The 16,977-nt window shown below is 43.3% G+C and overlaps 1 non-coding gene across 1 annotated transcript; it reads right to left on the bottom strand.

Annotated features, from left to right (window-relative positions):
• Positions 1 to 13,971: 13,971 nt before the first annotated feature.
• Positions 13,972 to 14,053, bottom strand: trnan-guu (transfer RNA asparagine (anticodon GUU)). The gene has a single exon. It is a non-coding gene; the product is annotated as a tRNA-Asn (tRNA).
• Positions 14,054 to 16,977: the final 2,924 nt, after the last annotated feature.

The following is a 16,977-nucleotide window of genomic DNA, read 5'->3' as shown; positions in this document are numbered from 1 at the left end:
CTTATACAATTAATGATTGGGCATTGCATCGTGTTGTGGAACATGGAGGCCAGGAATGCAAGTACGTAATTCATTTTAATTTGCTTCATATATAGACAAAATGGTTAAAAAAAATGCCATTTTGCCTTCGTTGCTCAGTCCTTTGAGCGTACGAGTTGGTACGTTATGTTGAAGTTGAATAGGACATTGGGTGATGCGTCTTCTGGAATACTGTGTCCAGTTCTTGTCGCCCAGTAAAAGCAAGGAAATTATTCAGCTGGGGTAGGTTTAGAACAGGTATACCAGCGTATGGCGAGTGGGGAAGGTTTGTGTTATAACGAAAGGTTGGATAGGCTGAGACTACTTTCACTCGAGCACTGGAGTTTGAAAGGCGACCTGATAGATATTTATAAATGTTTGAGAGTTCGGCTGGAGTTAACTGTAACTGTCTTTTCTCCAAGGAGCGGGGACTTCAAGACGAGAGGGCAAATGTTTAAAGTGAAAAGAGGGATTTAAAATGAGACATGAGAGGCTTTTTTTAACAGAGGATGGTTTATGTGTGCAATTCACCTCCTGACGCAGTGAGGAATGAAAGTACATTTACAATATTTACAGGATATTTGGATCGATAAATGAGTTGGAAAGTATCAGTGAGATTAACAAAAGCTATTCATTCATGCCTAGTACATAATTTATTGCACAGAGGGAAGTTCAGAATCAACCACGATATTATGGATCTGGAATCACATACCAGCCAGACCAGATAGGTATGGCAGTTTCCTTCTCTGTTAGGAATTCGTGAATCAGATCTCCTGATTCAGCATCATCATTAGACTCTAGGTATTTGTTTAAATAAAATTCCAGCATCTGCCATGCCAGCGTTTGAACCCGTGTCCACAGAATTGTATCTGGACATTCATATTAACAATACAGTAATAATATCACAAGGGCATTATTAACCCTCAGCATTTACAAGAGCCATCAGATGCGACTCGTTTAGTTTGGCATTATGTTCAGAATGAGCTGGTAGGAGTGAAAGGCCTGTTTTCATGCTGTGTGAGTCTATGACTTTGACGCTATGAAACCGGCAGCTGGTTGGGATGAACAGCAGCGTTGACAGTTTAATTGATCTCCTTCTCGGATATGTGATCTTGCTGGTAAATCTGGAGGTTCCTCTGCTCATTGAGCCCTTCCCATCCACGGGACTGTTGAATATTCTGTCCCCAGTTTGACTGTGTAGATGAGTTTCCACTTCACCAGGTAATTGAATCCCGCATTGCGCTGGTTTCTCTGTGATATCGGTGTCCTTGTATCTACCCAGGATAAACGATTGGTTGAAATCATGTCCACGCAGACGTAAGTCCCGTTGTCCATGTTGTGAATGTGTTTTTATTGTTCCTGATACACCCACAGGGTGTGGATGTCGCTGGTCAGGACAGCATTTGTTGTTCATCCTGATTCGCTGCTGCCTCGCTGCTCGAGAGACATGGATTCGATCCCAGTCTCGTGTGACTGTGTGCAGTTTGCACATTCTCTCTTTGTTTGTGTGAGTTTCCTCCCACAGTCTGTCGGTGTGAAGGTTACTGGGATCAGCCATGGGAAATGAAGGGGAATGGAATAGGTATGGAGTGTGGGTCTGATAGGATGTGCTTCAGAGGGATAGTGTCAACTGAAAGGGCTGAATGGCCTGCTTTCCCGCGCGGTTTTCATTCTGGGATTAAGGGTCAGCTATTTTGTTCAGGTCCTGGAGGCACAAGTCGGCAGGATTGGGTAAAGATGGTAGCATCCCCTATATAAGCGACCTGCATGAATGAGATTGCAGGAAATTAAAGGCATTTTCTCTGTTCCTGAGGTCAGGCTTCCATTCCAGGTTTTATTCCTCGAACTTTAACATTGCCAGTTCCGTGTGTGAGTCCCCAAGGCTGCCTAGTTTATTATATAAACACAACACCACCTTCTCCAGGTTGCAGAATTTATTGGGAACAAGACGCTGATTCTGAGCTGATGCGAACAAAAGCAGATGCCAATGTCAAACCCACTGATCCAAATAGGAAATGAAATTTCAAACCTTGCCACCCCAAAGTTAAAGTCTCCACACGCTTTAGATGCGCCAATCGGCTGTCTCAGCAACATGTGTTGTTTATGGTCATAATATTATAAATGGGGGCAAGTATTCCCTTCTGCCCCGCTTTTGACCAGGAGCTGTCCCAACCTCGGAAATACATGCGCCTCTCTCCTGTCAATCCATCCCAGTTTCCAATTGGATCTTCGTGGATGCTTCATACTGTTGCTCTGATTTCGGGTCTGGAACTGGGATTATGTGTGATTGCATGCAGCAATTGGTCCAGCCTTGTGTGGGCAAAGTCATGAAGTAGCCGATGTTCAGATATAATGCTATTGAAGCATACGTTTCAACAATATTCTGCACTCTGCCAAGAGTTTGGAGAGTTTCATTAATCCCATTCTCCTGTACTCTCATTCATGGAATCTCCACAGTCTCTGGGGACCCTAAAGTTAAATATTCGGTTCATTCTGCGTTCCCACATGCCTGTCGCTAAATCCTGCTACTGTACATTCTTCCTGACATTTCCTCTGCTACCCTACTGGCTGCAGTTTACGAGTGTGGTCTGTTGAATGCTCTAACCGTTTAGTAGTTCGCATTCTGCGTTGTGATTGCAGCAACCTCAGTTCGAATCCACATCATGGCGGTCAGCTCTCTCAAAGTTTTACTTTTGGTGTAACCCGGTCAGAAATTAATCGTTTTTACAAGATAATATCTCTCCGAGGTGATGATCTGTTTTCCATCGAATTTTATTCTCTGATATTTCTGCGTCTCATGTATCAGGATTTAAACCCAAAAGTTCTCGAAGATGTCTCTCCCTCGCACTCTCCCTAACTCTCTTTTCCGTCCCTCATCCCATTTGACTGAGGCATTGCACAATCTAATATACACTTTCACGTTGATACCATCCAGTCTGTGCCGTTGCACTCACTGTTGCCCCAGTCTCTTCATTGGCACCTTCAAATCATTCGATCCGTTTGGATACCTTGGCTGTGAGATCAATTCTCTTTTAGTAGCTTTTACTGACATGGACCAGAGATTATTGGAGTGTGAGGCTCAATAAAAGGGCATAAGGAATCATTGGGGAAAAGAGACTCTATTGGAAAAGATCCCCCATGAGGGCTTTCTGCGATAGCCTAGTGGTATTATTGCTGGATTGTTAACACATCAAAGCCAGGTAATATTCTGGGGAGAAGGGTTGGATTCTCACCACACCACGACGATGATAGTATGTGAATGCAATAAATGCCTAGAATTAAGAATACGTTGTCTGAAAAACCCATGTGTTTCACTGACGTCCTTGAGGGAAGGAAACTACCGTCCTTATCTGGTCTGGCGTCCACGTGACTCCAAACCGGAAGGCAATAAATGCTGCAGAGCCACCCCCGATGCTGTAACAGAATAGAAATATGTTCATTCAGCTCAGTGCTAGAATTGTCCAGGGATGAGATCGCACTGGGAAAGTTGCAGGAGAGATTCACTCGGATAGTGTCGTAACTGAAATTGTACATTGAAAGATACCTTGATTGTTTGCTAAGCCTCTGATCTGTTAGAATGACAATGTAAGCTTCACTTCTTTCATATGTAAAGTGCAATTTTTTTTTTTTTAAAGTTTCATTCTCAGGTGAAGTTTAACAACTGGTGTCTGCCCCCCTCTGCTGCTGTCTGTTCCATAATGTTTAGACTGATTTTAATTTATAAAAATGAGTTACCAGAGACTTACATGGATTCATGCAGTTATTGAGCAAAGTACAATGTAAATCTGCAAGTACAAATTCACCCCACAGACGTATATGTGTGTGTGTGTGTGTGTGTGTGTGTGTGTGTGTGTGTGTGTGTGTGTGTGTGTGCGCATGCACACGCGCGTGTGCACTCGTGTGTAGGAGGGTCTCCGTTTGTAGATAGGGCAATGGGATCACCTGTACTGTGACATGAACTCAATGATCATGGGTACCGAATTTAGCTATCAGTCTCTGCGGGGGCACTTTTAGCTGCTGCCTGTTCCGAAGACCGCCTTGGAGGATTGTCACCCGAAGATCCGAGGTCGAATGTCCTGGATCACTGAAGTGCTCTCTCCAACAGGGAAGTGGCATACCTGTCTGTTGATTGATGTGCAGCGCCCATTCCGTTGTTGTAGTCTTTGCTCAGCTTTACCAATGTACCATGTTTTAAGGCATCGTTGCCTGCAGCGTGTTGTTTTTTTTTAGATGAGCGTCAGTCTAAACATTATGGCATGGGCGCGGCACACAGGGACCAACACTGTCAACATGTTATCTGTGCGGACACTAATTGGTAAAGTCCACCTGAGAATGTAACTGTTAAAAGAAAGTCTTTCGATTTACATTAGAAAGAAATGAACCGAACATAGTCATTCCAACAGATGGAAGACTTAACAAGCAATCAAGGCATTTTTCCAATGTATAATTTCAGTGACATTACACTGTAACCTTTCGCTATAAATTCTGTACCTTACCACTGTGTACTCCACAGTCACCTGATGAAGGAGAAGCTCTCCAAATTTTATTGCTTCCATTAAACCTGTTGGACTATGACCTGGTGTTGTGTGATTTTTAACTTCGTATTAGAATGCGGATCTCACAATTAAAATAGAGATGAAGAAGCATTTATTCTCTCAGACAGTTCTGGATCAGTGGACTTTCTTGTAGCAGAAGGCTGTTGAGGAAGTGTCATTAGGTGTAATGAGGCTGAGATCGGTAGATCTTCAAACAGCAAAGACATCAAACATTATGGCGAAAGACTAGAAAGTGCAGTTCAAGGTTATCAGATCAGATATGAAACCATTCAATAGCGGAACAGACTTGGTGGTCTGAATGGTGATTATTTGTTCCTAAAATTGTTGGCCTTAATATGAAGCTGCAAACCCGACCTGAGTAAAACGTGCCAAATTTAAAAAAGCGTGGTCCCCCGGAGCACTGAACCGAGGTGAAATGTACAAAGAACAACACACAAAGGGCAGACAATATTGGGTCATTGATCTGTAGTGATCAGTATACCAAGGTAAACAGGAAAACCGATATTCAGTGTCTACATTGAACCTGGCTCCACGAGGCATGTAGTTAACTCTCACAAACCATCATTCCCCTTCCGTTTTCCTGACGCCCCCTCCGTTCTTGTTTTAAACTGATTGAACGGGCGCCTCCTAGCAGAGCGCTTTAGGGAACATCTCCGAGACACCCGCACCAATCAACCAAACCGCCCCGTGGCCCAACATTTCAACTCCCCCTCCCACTCTGCCGAGGACATGGAGGTCCTGGGCCTCCTTCACCGCCGCTCCCTCACCACCAGACGCCTCGAGGAAGAACGCCTCATCTTCCACCTCGAAACACTTCAACCCCAGGGCATCAATGTGGACTTCACCAGTTTCCTCATTTCCCCTTCCCCCACCTCATCCTAATTTCATACTTCCAGCTCAGTTACTGTCTCCTTGACTTGTCCGACCTGCCTGTCTTCTTTTCCACCTATCCACTTCACCATCTCCTCCTTGACCTATCACCTTCATCTCCTCCCCACTCACCCATTGTACTCTATGCTACTCTCTCCCCACCCCCACTCTCCTCTAGCTTATCTCTCCATGCTTCAGGCTCACTGCCTTTATTGCTGATGAAGGGCTTTTGCCCGAAACGTCGATTTCGCTGCTCGTTGGATGCTGCCTGAACTGCTGTGCTCTTCCAGCACCACTAATCCAGTATTTGTTTTTCAGCATCTGCAGTCATTGTTTTTACCTGATTGAATGTCAGGCAATTGCCGATGAAATTGCTGATGTGGAATTGTAGCATATAGAACATAGAACACTACAGCGCAGTACAGACCCTTCGGCCCTCGATGTTGCGCCGCCCTGTCATACTAATCTAAAGCCCATCCCATCTACACTATTCCATGTACGTCCAGATGCCTCTCCAATGACGACTTAAATGCATTTAACCTTGGCGAATCTACCACTGTTACAGGCAAAGCATTCCATGCCCTAACTACTCTCTGAGTAAAGAAACTACCCCTGACACCTGTCTTATACCTTTCTCCCCTCACTTTAAAGTTGTGACCCTCGTGTTTGCCATCCCCATACTTGGAAAAAGACTCTCCCTATCCACCCTATCTAAACCTCTGATTATCTTGTATGTCTCTATTAAGTCACCTCTCAGTCTTCTCTCCAACGAGGACAGCCTCAAGGCCCTCAGTCTTTCCTCGTAATACATTCGTTCCAAACCAGGCAACATGCTAGAAAATCCCCTCTGTACCCTTTCCAAAGCGTCAACATTCTTCTTATAATGCGGTGACCAGAGCTGTTGATAATACTTCAAATGTGGCCGTACCAGATCTTTGTGCAGCTGCAGCATAACCTTCTGATTCCAGAACTCAATCCCTCTATTAATAAAGGCCAAAACACTGTTTTCCTTCTTGACAACCCTGTCAATCTGGGTGGCAACTTTCAGGGATCTGTGTACATGGACACCGAGATCTCTCTGCTCATCTGCACTCCCAAGAATCTTACCATTAGCCCAGCACTTTACATTCCGATTACTCCGTCCAAAGTGTATCACCGCACACTTGTCCACATTAAACTCCATTTGCCACCTCTCAGCCCAGCTCTGCATCCTATCTATGTCTCTCTGCAACCTACTACATCCTTCGTCACTATCCACAACTCCACCGACCATAGTGTTGTCCGCAAATTTACTAACACACTCTTGTAAGCCAGGTTATTTATAAAAATGACGAATAGCAGTGGACCCAACATCGAACCTTGCGGAACGCCGCTAGTAACTGGACACCAAGATGAACATGTTGCATCAACTACAACACTCTGTTTTCTTTGAGAGAGCCAATTACTGATTCAAACTGCTTTGTCTCCCACAATCCCATTCCTCCGCATTTTGTATAATAGCCTACTGTGGGAACCTTATCGAACTCCTTGCTGAAATCCATATACAGAACATCAACCTGCTTCCTCCCATCCACCTGTTTGGTCACTTTGTCAAAAAACTCATAAGATTCGTTAGGCACGACCTACTCTTTACAAAACCGTGCTGACTGTCCCTGACCAGATTATTCTTTTCTAGATGATTATAAATCTTATCTCTTATAATCTTTTCCAATGCTTTACGAACAACTGAAGTGAGATTCACTGGTCTGTAATTACCAGGGTTGTCTCTACTACCCTTCTTTAACAAGGGAACCACATTTGCAATCCTCCAGTCCTCAGGCACTATTCCTGTAGAATATGATGATTTCTAGATCAATGGCACAGGCTCGGCAATCTCTTCATTTGCTTCCCAGAGGATTCTAGGATAGATCCTATCTGGCCCAGAGGACTTGTCTATTTTCACACTCTGCAGTATTTCTAATATCTCTTCCTTGTGAACCTCAATCTCTTCGAGTCGAGATGTAAGTATCTCGGTATCTTCCTCGCCAACATTTTCATTTTATATACTGAACACTGTCGAAAAATATTTATTTAGTGTTTCCCATGTCTCCTCTGACTCCACACACAACTTCCCACTATTATTATTGATTGGCCCTACTTTAACTCTCGTCATTCTTTTATTCCTGACATACCTATGGAAAGCCTTAGGGTTAACCCTGATCGTATCCGCCAACAACTTCTAATGTTTCCTCCTGGCTCTCATGTCTGCTCCTGACTCTTCTGAGCTCTCTTATTAGGTCATGCAGGGAAACGACTCTGTCTGCTGCACAACATCATTCTACTTCGAAATATCAGGCAGTATTTCATGTTGATTACTGTAAACGTTAACCTTTAACAAGCCATGACAGAGAAATCACTGAATCCTCATCAGTATACTACCAGGGAATATTTCTGTTAACATCACCCTGGACACCATGAGATTCGCCATTCTATTCTCCCATCCTTCTGTGCGTGATCTCCTTGGCCCTATTCCGGTCTTCTTGGTTGCTTTACAATACTGAGGCTATCCAATCATCTTTGCATTTCAGTTTCTAAAGGATGAAACCTTCTCTCTGAGCTAGCAATGTGCTTGCTCAGTGGTGATAACACTGTCCTTGTAAACTAGAAAAGTGCTTGAAATAGGCCATTCCTGTTTTTCATTCCAAGAACTTGAGGCAAACCGTTCGTCAGGACAGGAAATAGCGGGCGTGAGCAGTGATCAAGTTTGGCAGAAAGAACGAGGTGAGGCAGTATAAACTACAGAGTAATGGGGAAACTGCGCAAGGAACACTGGGACGGGAGGGGCTGAATGCTTCCTTTCTTTGCTGTAACCAGACATTGGTGTTGAACTCTGAAATGGGACAACATCAGACAAGTGGTGAAATCTTACTTTCTGCTTGTTTTCTCCCAAGGCCAGTGTCACACTTGGGGAAATGTGTCTGCGTGCTTCAGTCTATGGGTAAAAATGGGGTTCAGTTCCCATCTCAAACTTTAATCCCACTTATTGTGTTTTAAGAGATTAAAACTTTCCAGAGAAATTAGCATTCAGGTGAAACGTCAGGGCTAACAAGGTTACAGACCAAGTGCTGGGAAACGAGATGAAGGGACCCAGTTCTGTGCTGTAAACACTCCATAATTCAATCATTTTTGAGGGGAAACATATCTGCAGTGACATAATTCCAAAAACTGTGTTATGAAGAAACGGTGCAACTGCTTCTGCCCTCATCCCTGGTGGTCTAGTGGTTCGTATTCACCGCTTTAACTGAGAGGCCTGGGTTTCATTACTGTTCAGAAAATCAGGACTTCTTGTTAGATCAGTCAATACCCGAGCTCTTCAAATAAGGGAAAAGTGCCTTCCCTCTCTCTGCACAGTCGGACAGTTAATCCTTCATTCTCCTCTGATTCCACTTCCCAAAGAGTTTCAAAATATTGTCAAAACTGAGTCTCAGCTATTTCTTTTTTGTCTTTTCATACACAGGAGCTGCAGCGATTGAGTGCGTTGGTTTCTGAAAACGAAACGTACCTATGAGCAATGTATTGGGCTATTCCAGGATTGCCTTCTCCGACAACGTGGGACATGACTGATGGTGTCTATGATATGGAAGTGACAGTGTTTGAGTTGGGTAGACAAAGTTAAAAATTTCACAATATCAGGGCAGAGTCCAGCAGGTTTATTTGGAAACACTAACTTCCGGAGAGCCGCTCCTTCATCAGGTGGGTGTTATTCTGCAGAAACTTGGTGTGTGTGTTAATATGCGCCATCTTTTGGAAGATCATCTGGACTTTAACCGACCGTTCGTGGTGTCGACGGTATCCATGACGTGGAGGTGTTGGTGTTGGACTGGGGGTGGATACATTTAATAATCAGACAAAGCCATTTTAGATTCCAACAGTTGTCAAACACCTGTTGAAGAAGCAGTGCATGGAACACTGGTGCTTCCAAATATGCCTGTTCGATACAATCTGGTGCTGTGTGAGTTTTACTCTGATAGCTTTTGGTAATGTTTAACTGGTCGAAGACAGTGAAAGAATTTTCGTTCGTGGAGATGAAAATTTCAAATATTAACCACCTCAGCATAACAAAAATGATTCGGTCGGATGTGTGATGAATCTCCACAATGCGCTTGCGCAAAGTAAAAGTTGAACTCACAACCGCCTGATCTGAAGCCAGCTATACGAATGGTTGTACCACTGGCCGAATGCACAGCTGAGATTTTACACCCTGCTGAGCTGTGGTGTTAACAAGGACATAAGAAACAGCAGTAACAGTCACAAGGTGAACAAAGAACCAAGATAATCACCATCATTGATTTACTTCAAATTGTCCTCAAAAAAACGACCATTCACAATCTGATCAGCCAATCAATGAGGTCACTGCTGATCAAGGGAATTGCAACTGACTTTGCTACGTTTTCACCATAATTTGAGGTAAACTCCAGCCTAATCATAACATCGCATATTCCCATTAATTTTCAGTTTAAGATTACGTTAATGACCTGTCCATACTTGCAGGAAATGAGTGAAAACGTCCTTCCGGTGATGTAATCCAGTCCAGAGTCTTCCAGAAAAGAAAAGACAAAGACATGAAACATCACTCCTTTTTCTTTCTGTACCTTTGCATTTTCCCGAGTTGAATATTTGCAGGAGTTGTCTTTACAATCTAAATAATTCATTATTTTTCCGGGAAAGATTCCTCATAAATCAATTAACATCTGAGGTGTTGAAACATATTTTACTTTAGATTAAAACAGTTGAATATCTTTTCCCGAAGCCTAATGTCCCAATCCTCCCTCCGCTTCCATGTAAATACAAGCTGTTACAGGTGATGTTGGAGCTCCCAACCTGACGTTCCAATGCTCCTTGCTGCTCCATGTCAATAGAAGCGGTTCGACTTGAAGTTGGAGCTCCCAGTCTGATGTCACAATGCTCCCTGCTCCATGTCAGTAGAAGTAGTGCAGTTCAGGTTAGACCTACCACTCTGATGTCCCAATACTCCCAGCGGCTACATGTCATTAAACGCTGGTCCTTGTGAGGTTGGAGCTCCCAGTCTGATGTCCCAGTGTTCCCTCCTCCATGTCAATAGAAGCAGTCAAGTTGAGGTTTGATCTATCACTCTGATGTCCCAATTCTCCCTGCTGTTACATGTCATTAAAAGCTGATCCAGGTGAGAGTGGAGCTCCAAGATGGATCTTGCAAAGGTTCCTGCTCCATGCCAACTGAAGCTGCTCCAAATGAGGTTAGATCTTGCATTCGTATGTCCCAATTCTCCCTACTGCTCCATGTCAATAGAAGGTGCTCCATGTGTGGTTGGAACTCCCAGCCTGATGTCACAATGCTCCCTGGTCCTCGTCAAAAGACGCTGCTCCAGATAAAGTGGGAACTCCCATCCCTGGCACCTCACATATATCTATACCATCATAGAAATATTGCCCACTGAAAATTTCAACCACTGGAGCCATTGGTGGAATACCCGCATCATGAGAACCTAATATTATTTTTAGTCACCACCGAATCATTATTTCCAAAAGTCATTCTTTCTTAAACCTTATTTAGCATGTGCATACTGCAGTCAACCCGAAGTAAGAAAATGGTGCTAATTGATGTATGCTTAATAAAAATTACATCCTATTTTTCATGTTGAGTACCTGCTCCTTAGCAAGGACAATGTTGATATTGAAATCACACTTTTATTCCAGGTGAGAGAATGTGGTTTGCATTATATAAAATGAACTTGTTCACTGTGTAAAATGATCAAATTGATCTCAATTTCAAAACAAAATTGGAAACGTTGTCATCCATCTTGAAATGTGGTGTCTTCTTCTTTCAACCAGACGGGTCATTTAACGAAGAGTCTATGAATGATATGCGTATAAAGACACTTTAAATCGCAAGGTTTGTGAAGGTTTGTAGCTCAGGTTGAGGTTTAGGGTGTAGGTTTGCTCGCTGAGCTGTCGGTTTGATATCCAGACGTTTCATTACCTGGCTAGGTAACATCATCAGTGGCGACCTTCAAGTGAAGCTGTTGTCTCTTGCTTTCTATTTATATTTTTCTCCTGGATGGGGTTCCTTGGGTTTGTGGTGATGTCATTTCCTGTTCGTTTCTGCGGGGTTGATAGATGGCATTTAGATCTATGTGTTTGTTTATGGCATTGTGGTTGGAGTGCCATGCCTTTCGGAATTCTCTGGCATGTCTTTGCTTCGACTGTCCCAGGATCAATGTGTTGCACAAGTCGAACCGGACTACCAAAAATCCATAAACCAGGAGCCCCGCTCAGACCCATAGTCTCATTACCCGGAACACCAACTTACAGACTGGCCAAAGAACTACACGCAAGTCTGAAATACCTCATAGAAGAGTCACAGCACTCCATCCACTCCACCCAGGAAAGCCTAAAAACACCAAGGTGGAGGAAGTGGAAGCAATGATCTCATTCGACATAACAGCACTGTTCACCTTTATCAACATCGACCTTGCAAAGGAAACACTAACCACACTTTTAGAAGAGACCATCACACACACACCAACCACCATCAATCACTTTACCAAGGAGAACATCATGAAGCCAGTGGACTTGTGCCTCACCACCCACTTCACGTTCAACAACATCGTCTACAAACAAACCAACGGTACACCCATGGTATCCCCGCTATCAGGCCTCATAGCAGAAGCGGTAACGCAAAGACTCGAACAAACAGCCCTACCAACAATCAAACCAAAAATGTGGGTCCGCTACGTAGATGACACCTTTGTCATCACAAAACGAAACAAGATAGTAAAGACATTTAACATCATCAACAACACCCTCACAGGCATAAGGTTCACCAAGGAGGAAGAAACCGACAACAAACTCGCATTCCTGAACGTCACAGTAGAAAGAAAGGACAACGGAGAACTACAAACCTGCGTATACAGAAAACCGACAAACTGTGACCAAATACTTAACTACACCAGCAACCATCCGAACACACACAAACAAAGCTGTATCAGAACACTATTCCAACGAGCCACCACACACTGCAGCACAGACGAACTTCGGAAAACAGAGGAGAACCACCTATACAACGTATTCGAGACGAACAGTTCCTCAAAAAATACAGTGCGCAGATTCCTCAAGAACAAACCACGACTAGCAGACCAAACACAGCCAGAAACCCTAACCACCTTACCATACATCAAAGAAGTTTCAGAAATGACAGCCAGACTACTAAGACCCCTCGGAATCCCAGTAGCACACAAACCCACCAACACTCTCAAACAAAAACTTACAAACCTAAAAGACCCAGTACAACCCATGGGTAAAACCAATGTCATACACAAAATTGCATGCAAGAACTGTCACAAACACGACGTAAGACAACAGGAAGAAAGTTAGCCACCAGGATATACGAACACCAGCTAGCCACAAAAAGACACGACCTTCTCTCCCTCGTAGCCCTACACATGGACTAAAAATACCACCATTTCGACTGGGACAACACATCTATCCTGGGACAGGCTAAGCAAAGACACGCCAGAGAATTCCTAGAGGCCTAACACTCCAACCACAATGCCATAAACAAACACATAGATCTAGATGCCATCTATCAAGCCCTCAGAAAATGAACAGGTAATGACATCACCACAAACCCCAGGAAGCCCATCGAGGAGAAAGATAAAAATAGAAAGCAGGGGACAACAGCTTCACTTCACTTGGAGGTCACTACTGCTGATGATGTTACCTTGCCAAGTAATGAAACGTCTGGATATCAAACGTACAGCTCAGCGAGCAAACCTACACCCTACATTTTAAATCATTTTTCATGTTTATGTTGCATGAATCTGCGGTTATTGATCCACAGTTTAGTTTCACTCCCTATAGGTAACATGCTGATTTCTCCAGTTGTTCATAGTTCAATGTGATGCATCCAGTGTGTGCACAACGAGAGGGAGTTTGCTTCCCACATCTTGTGTTTATCTGTGCCTGATGTCCAGCATTCATCAACGGCGAGAGTAAGGGGCGAGTGCGAGACCAATGTGCAAGTCTCTCTGTGCCCATGCACGGAACCACATCGGCAATTCTCCACTGCACATTTACAGCCAGTTCTCAGTGCCCCGAAACCCACGCCCTGCCCCTTTGAAATATCTCCATTATTTTGTGCTGTCTCACTGTGCTCTTCTCACCAGGATGAATTACTTCTACTCAACCTCCTCCAGATTTCATCTGACAAAACATTCATGAAGAATCCCTTTGCATAAACATGCACTTCGCAGCTCTCGGTATTTGATTTTCCTGGATGTCTTTCATACGAAAAGAACGTTCACAGCAACTTGACTTGAAAAAGAAAATCGAGTTTTTATTCATTATGCCAACGCAACCAACATTACAATGCAGTTTAGTCAACAGGCTCAAACTATTCTTTGAGATTTTGTCATAGCGTCAATGCATATAAACTGAACATCAGAGTTTCGGTTTCAGTAGGACAGCTGTGATCAACTGGAAGCAACACAATTGAATGCCGTTGATAACAGCGACGAGAGTGGGATTCGAACCCACGCATGCAGAGCACAATGGATTAACAGTCCATCGCCTTAACCTCTCGGCCACCTCGTCATAGCATCAAGGCAAGCTATGAACTTATGAACAATTGAATTGCATAAATTAGGCTGAGCAGCAGATATTTCTCGCTGGTGTTGGTGAAATGATAAATAACACAGTACGGTTCAAATACGATGGTCTGGCCCCTGAGTTGTGGGGCAAGTGCACTCCCACTGTCACATTATGCACACAGTGATCTGAACAAATTTGAGGAAATGAATATGTAACAAGGTCTGTTGAATTCTGTGAAGATTTGAAGTCAACGGAATGAAGAATCCGAGACAGCAGGAGGTTTTCTTTCAATAAAGAGTTGGAGAGAGCTCTTAAGGATAGTGGAATCAAGGGTTATGGGGATAAGGCAGGAACAGGATACAGATTGAGGATGTTCAGCCATGATCATAATGAATGGTGGTGCTGGCTCGAAGGGCAGAATGGCCTACTCCTGCACCTGCTGTCTATTGTCTATTAAATTGCCTGTGAGGAATTGTTTTCCAGACTGGAGGAGAGTGCATAGTGCTCAATGTTATTATTTGGAACACCTAAGTTCCGCTCAGATGTTTTTGACACGCACTTGTGTACAGAACAGACAATTTCAAAACCCAAAATAAGGCTAAACTGACAATTGAATTCAACAATGCAAAAACCTTGATCTGTATTATTTTCCTGGGTCGTACGACACCAAGTCACTGTATGATCACAGCAACACCGTGAGCAAGTGTCAGAAGGAAAATGAGTGCAGTGCCAGAGCCCATGCTGGGAGCAGCAGGTGACACACGGGGAAGTGCATATCCTACAACAGGAACACTTCCTAAACAGCGGACTGCGGTGGAAGAATTCAGAGGGGAGTTATATTTTGAAATTTGATGCCAGAGACACAAAGGAGATCTGTCATTGAGTCTGTTCAAGATGAAGATTTTAAGATTTCTACAGATGCAAAACAAATAAAAAGCTCGTGAGTTAGTGAAGGCGAAAGATGAAATTGTACATTTCATCAATCTTTACAATGAGTACCTCACCACTTTCTTCACTCGGGGACAGAACCACTGGCGAAGAAGATCATATAATCCCCGTTACTAGCCATGGAATCAGAGAAACTCGGTTTCCCAAACGTTAAGGTAAAACCAGGAATGTGGAGGTAAGCATTAATGTGTTGCTCCTGTGCTGAAGGTGCACAGTATCTCTGTTTCAGTATAGTGGGGTGTGCTGTGCCGAAGTTTTAATTTTGAGCCTCACATGGAGCAACTTCAATTTATCGTCGGGTTGAGGGATACGGACAGAAGGTGATATTGAGCAAAGCCAAGTTTATGGGAAAATACCCGTGTTTGTGGATTGAGAAACAACCTTTTCTGGATAATGACTCCTTGATCAACAAACTTACTGCAAGTATCTAAAACGTGAACAGACATATGTGGAGAGAGAGCCGAAGGTGATTTTTCAGCAGATGCATAACGTTTCCCATGTGTACTGCGTTAAATTCCGGGAAAATAGATGTTGAACTGGTTTCATGTTACACAGTTTGTTGCAAAGTCACAAAGGTTGTTGCAATAATAAAAAAAATCACATTGACCGTTTGAATATTGTATTAGTCTGAGCGTATTTTAACTTAAATGGTGTGCTGCAGAGAAGTACAGAGGGTTAACAACACAAAAGGACAGAGTCTTCTTGGTGGATTTCTTGGGTGGAGTTAAGAATGTACGAAATATCCATAACAGCATGTCAATGTGGTCAAATCTTTAAAGTAGGTGTTGCGTCTCCAAGTGACGATTCAATTCCTACTCATTAGGTTAGCACTGCTGCCTCACAGCGCCAGAGACCCGGGTTCAATTCCTGCCTCGGGCAACTGACTGTGTGGAGTTTGCACATTCTCCCTGTGTCTGTGTGGGTTTCCTCCGGGTGCTCCGGTTTCCTCCCACAGTCCAAGATGTGCAGGTTAGGTGAATTGGCCACGCTAAATTGCCCGTAGTGTTTGGTAAGGGGTAGATGTAGGGGTATGGGTGGGTTGCGCTTCGGCGGGGCGGTGTGGACTTGTTGGGCCGAAGGGCCTGTTTCCACACTGTAAGTAATCTAAAATCTAACGTCTGTCTGCAGTTATTTTACGACATCAGCTCCATTTACAGAGTTTCACCTTGAACAATACGCCACACCTTACCAATCCATGAACTTGTTATACTGAGTCTTATTCAGTTGCACGTGTTCATGAAATGTCTTTGTGCCTGAAGTCAACAAATTCGAAATTGTTTTGCAACCACACTGACTTTCACTCAATGGTAAATTCTCTCCTTGCACGTTTGTTCGTGCATAATTTAACACACTCTGAAGTCAGCTTCTACGTTTTATTTCTGGAAAGTCGTTCACGATTTAAATAACTCTATTGAGTGGAAGAAACTCTCATCCAAACTTTTCTTAATCATTCACTAATGGTTTTCAAGCTCTAACGAAAGTTATTGATTCACTAGAAAGAGGGACTTTCCCCAATTTATTCATTCAAATCTCGCGTTATGTGAAAATCTCATTTGCTTTTTCAAACTTGCGTGTTTCTGCTCCAGCATTTCCAAATCTCGTGAACAAACTCCTTCATTCTTTCTATCATCCCGTTTGTATTCTTTCTGATAATTTTATGTTTCAGAAAACAACGTCACTTGGCTTTCTAATATCTTGCTATCCAGGAAACACCGTCTGTGCCCTTTCTAACTTCTTTACATGCTTTTGGTGGAGAATGAGGACAAGGATTACACACAATACTCCCACTGAGTGTTACCTCAAGGTTTTACAGTTACACTATGAACTCTTTGCTTTTTAAATATGACGCCTCTATTTATAAACTCCAATCAGGTAAATTACTAACTATCCAGTTCATGAACATCGTATCTATCACTTCCTTTATTCTTCCACGGAATGTCTGAAAGGTTTGTAATGCCAACATCTCTAAACCCCCGTTT

The sequence above is a fragment of the Chiloscyllium punctatum genome, chromosome 34 (genome assembly GCF_047496795.1).
Source record: "Chiloscyllium punctatum isolate Juve2018m chromosome 34, sChiPun1.3, whole genome shotgun sequence".
NCBI classification, from domain to species: domain Eukaryota; kingdom Metazoa; phylum Chordata; class Chondrichthyes; order Orectolobiformes; family Hemiscylliidae; genus Chiloscyllium; species Chiloscyllium punctatum.
Note: the sequence above shows the minus strand (reverse complement) of the source record. Positions and strands in the feature narration are given on the sequence as shown.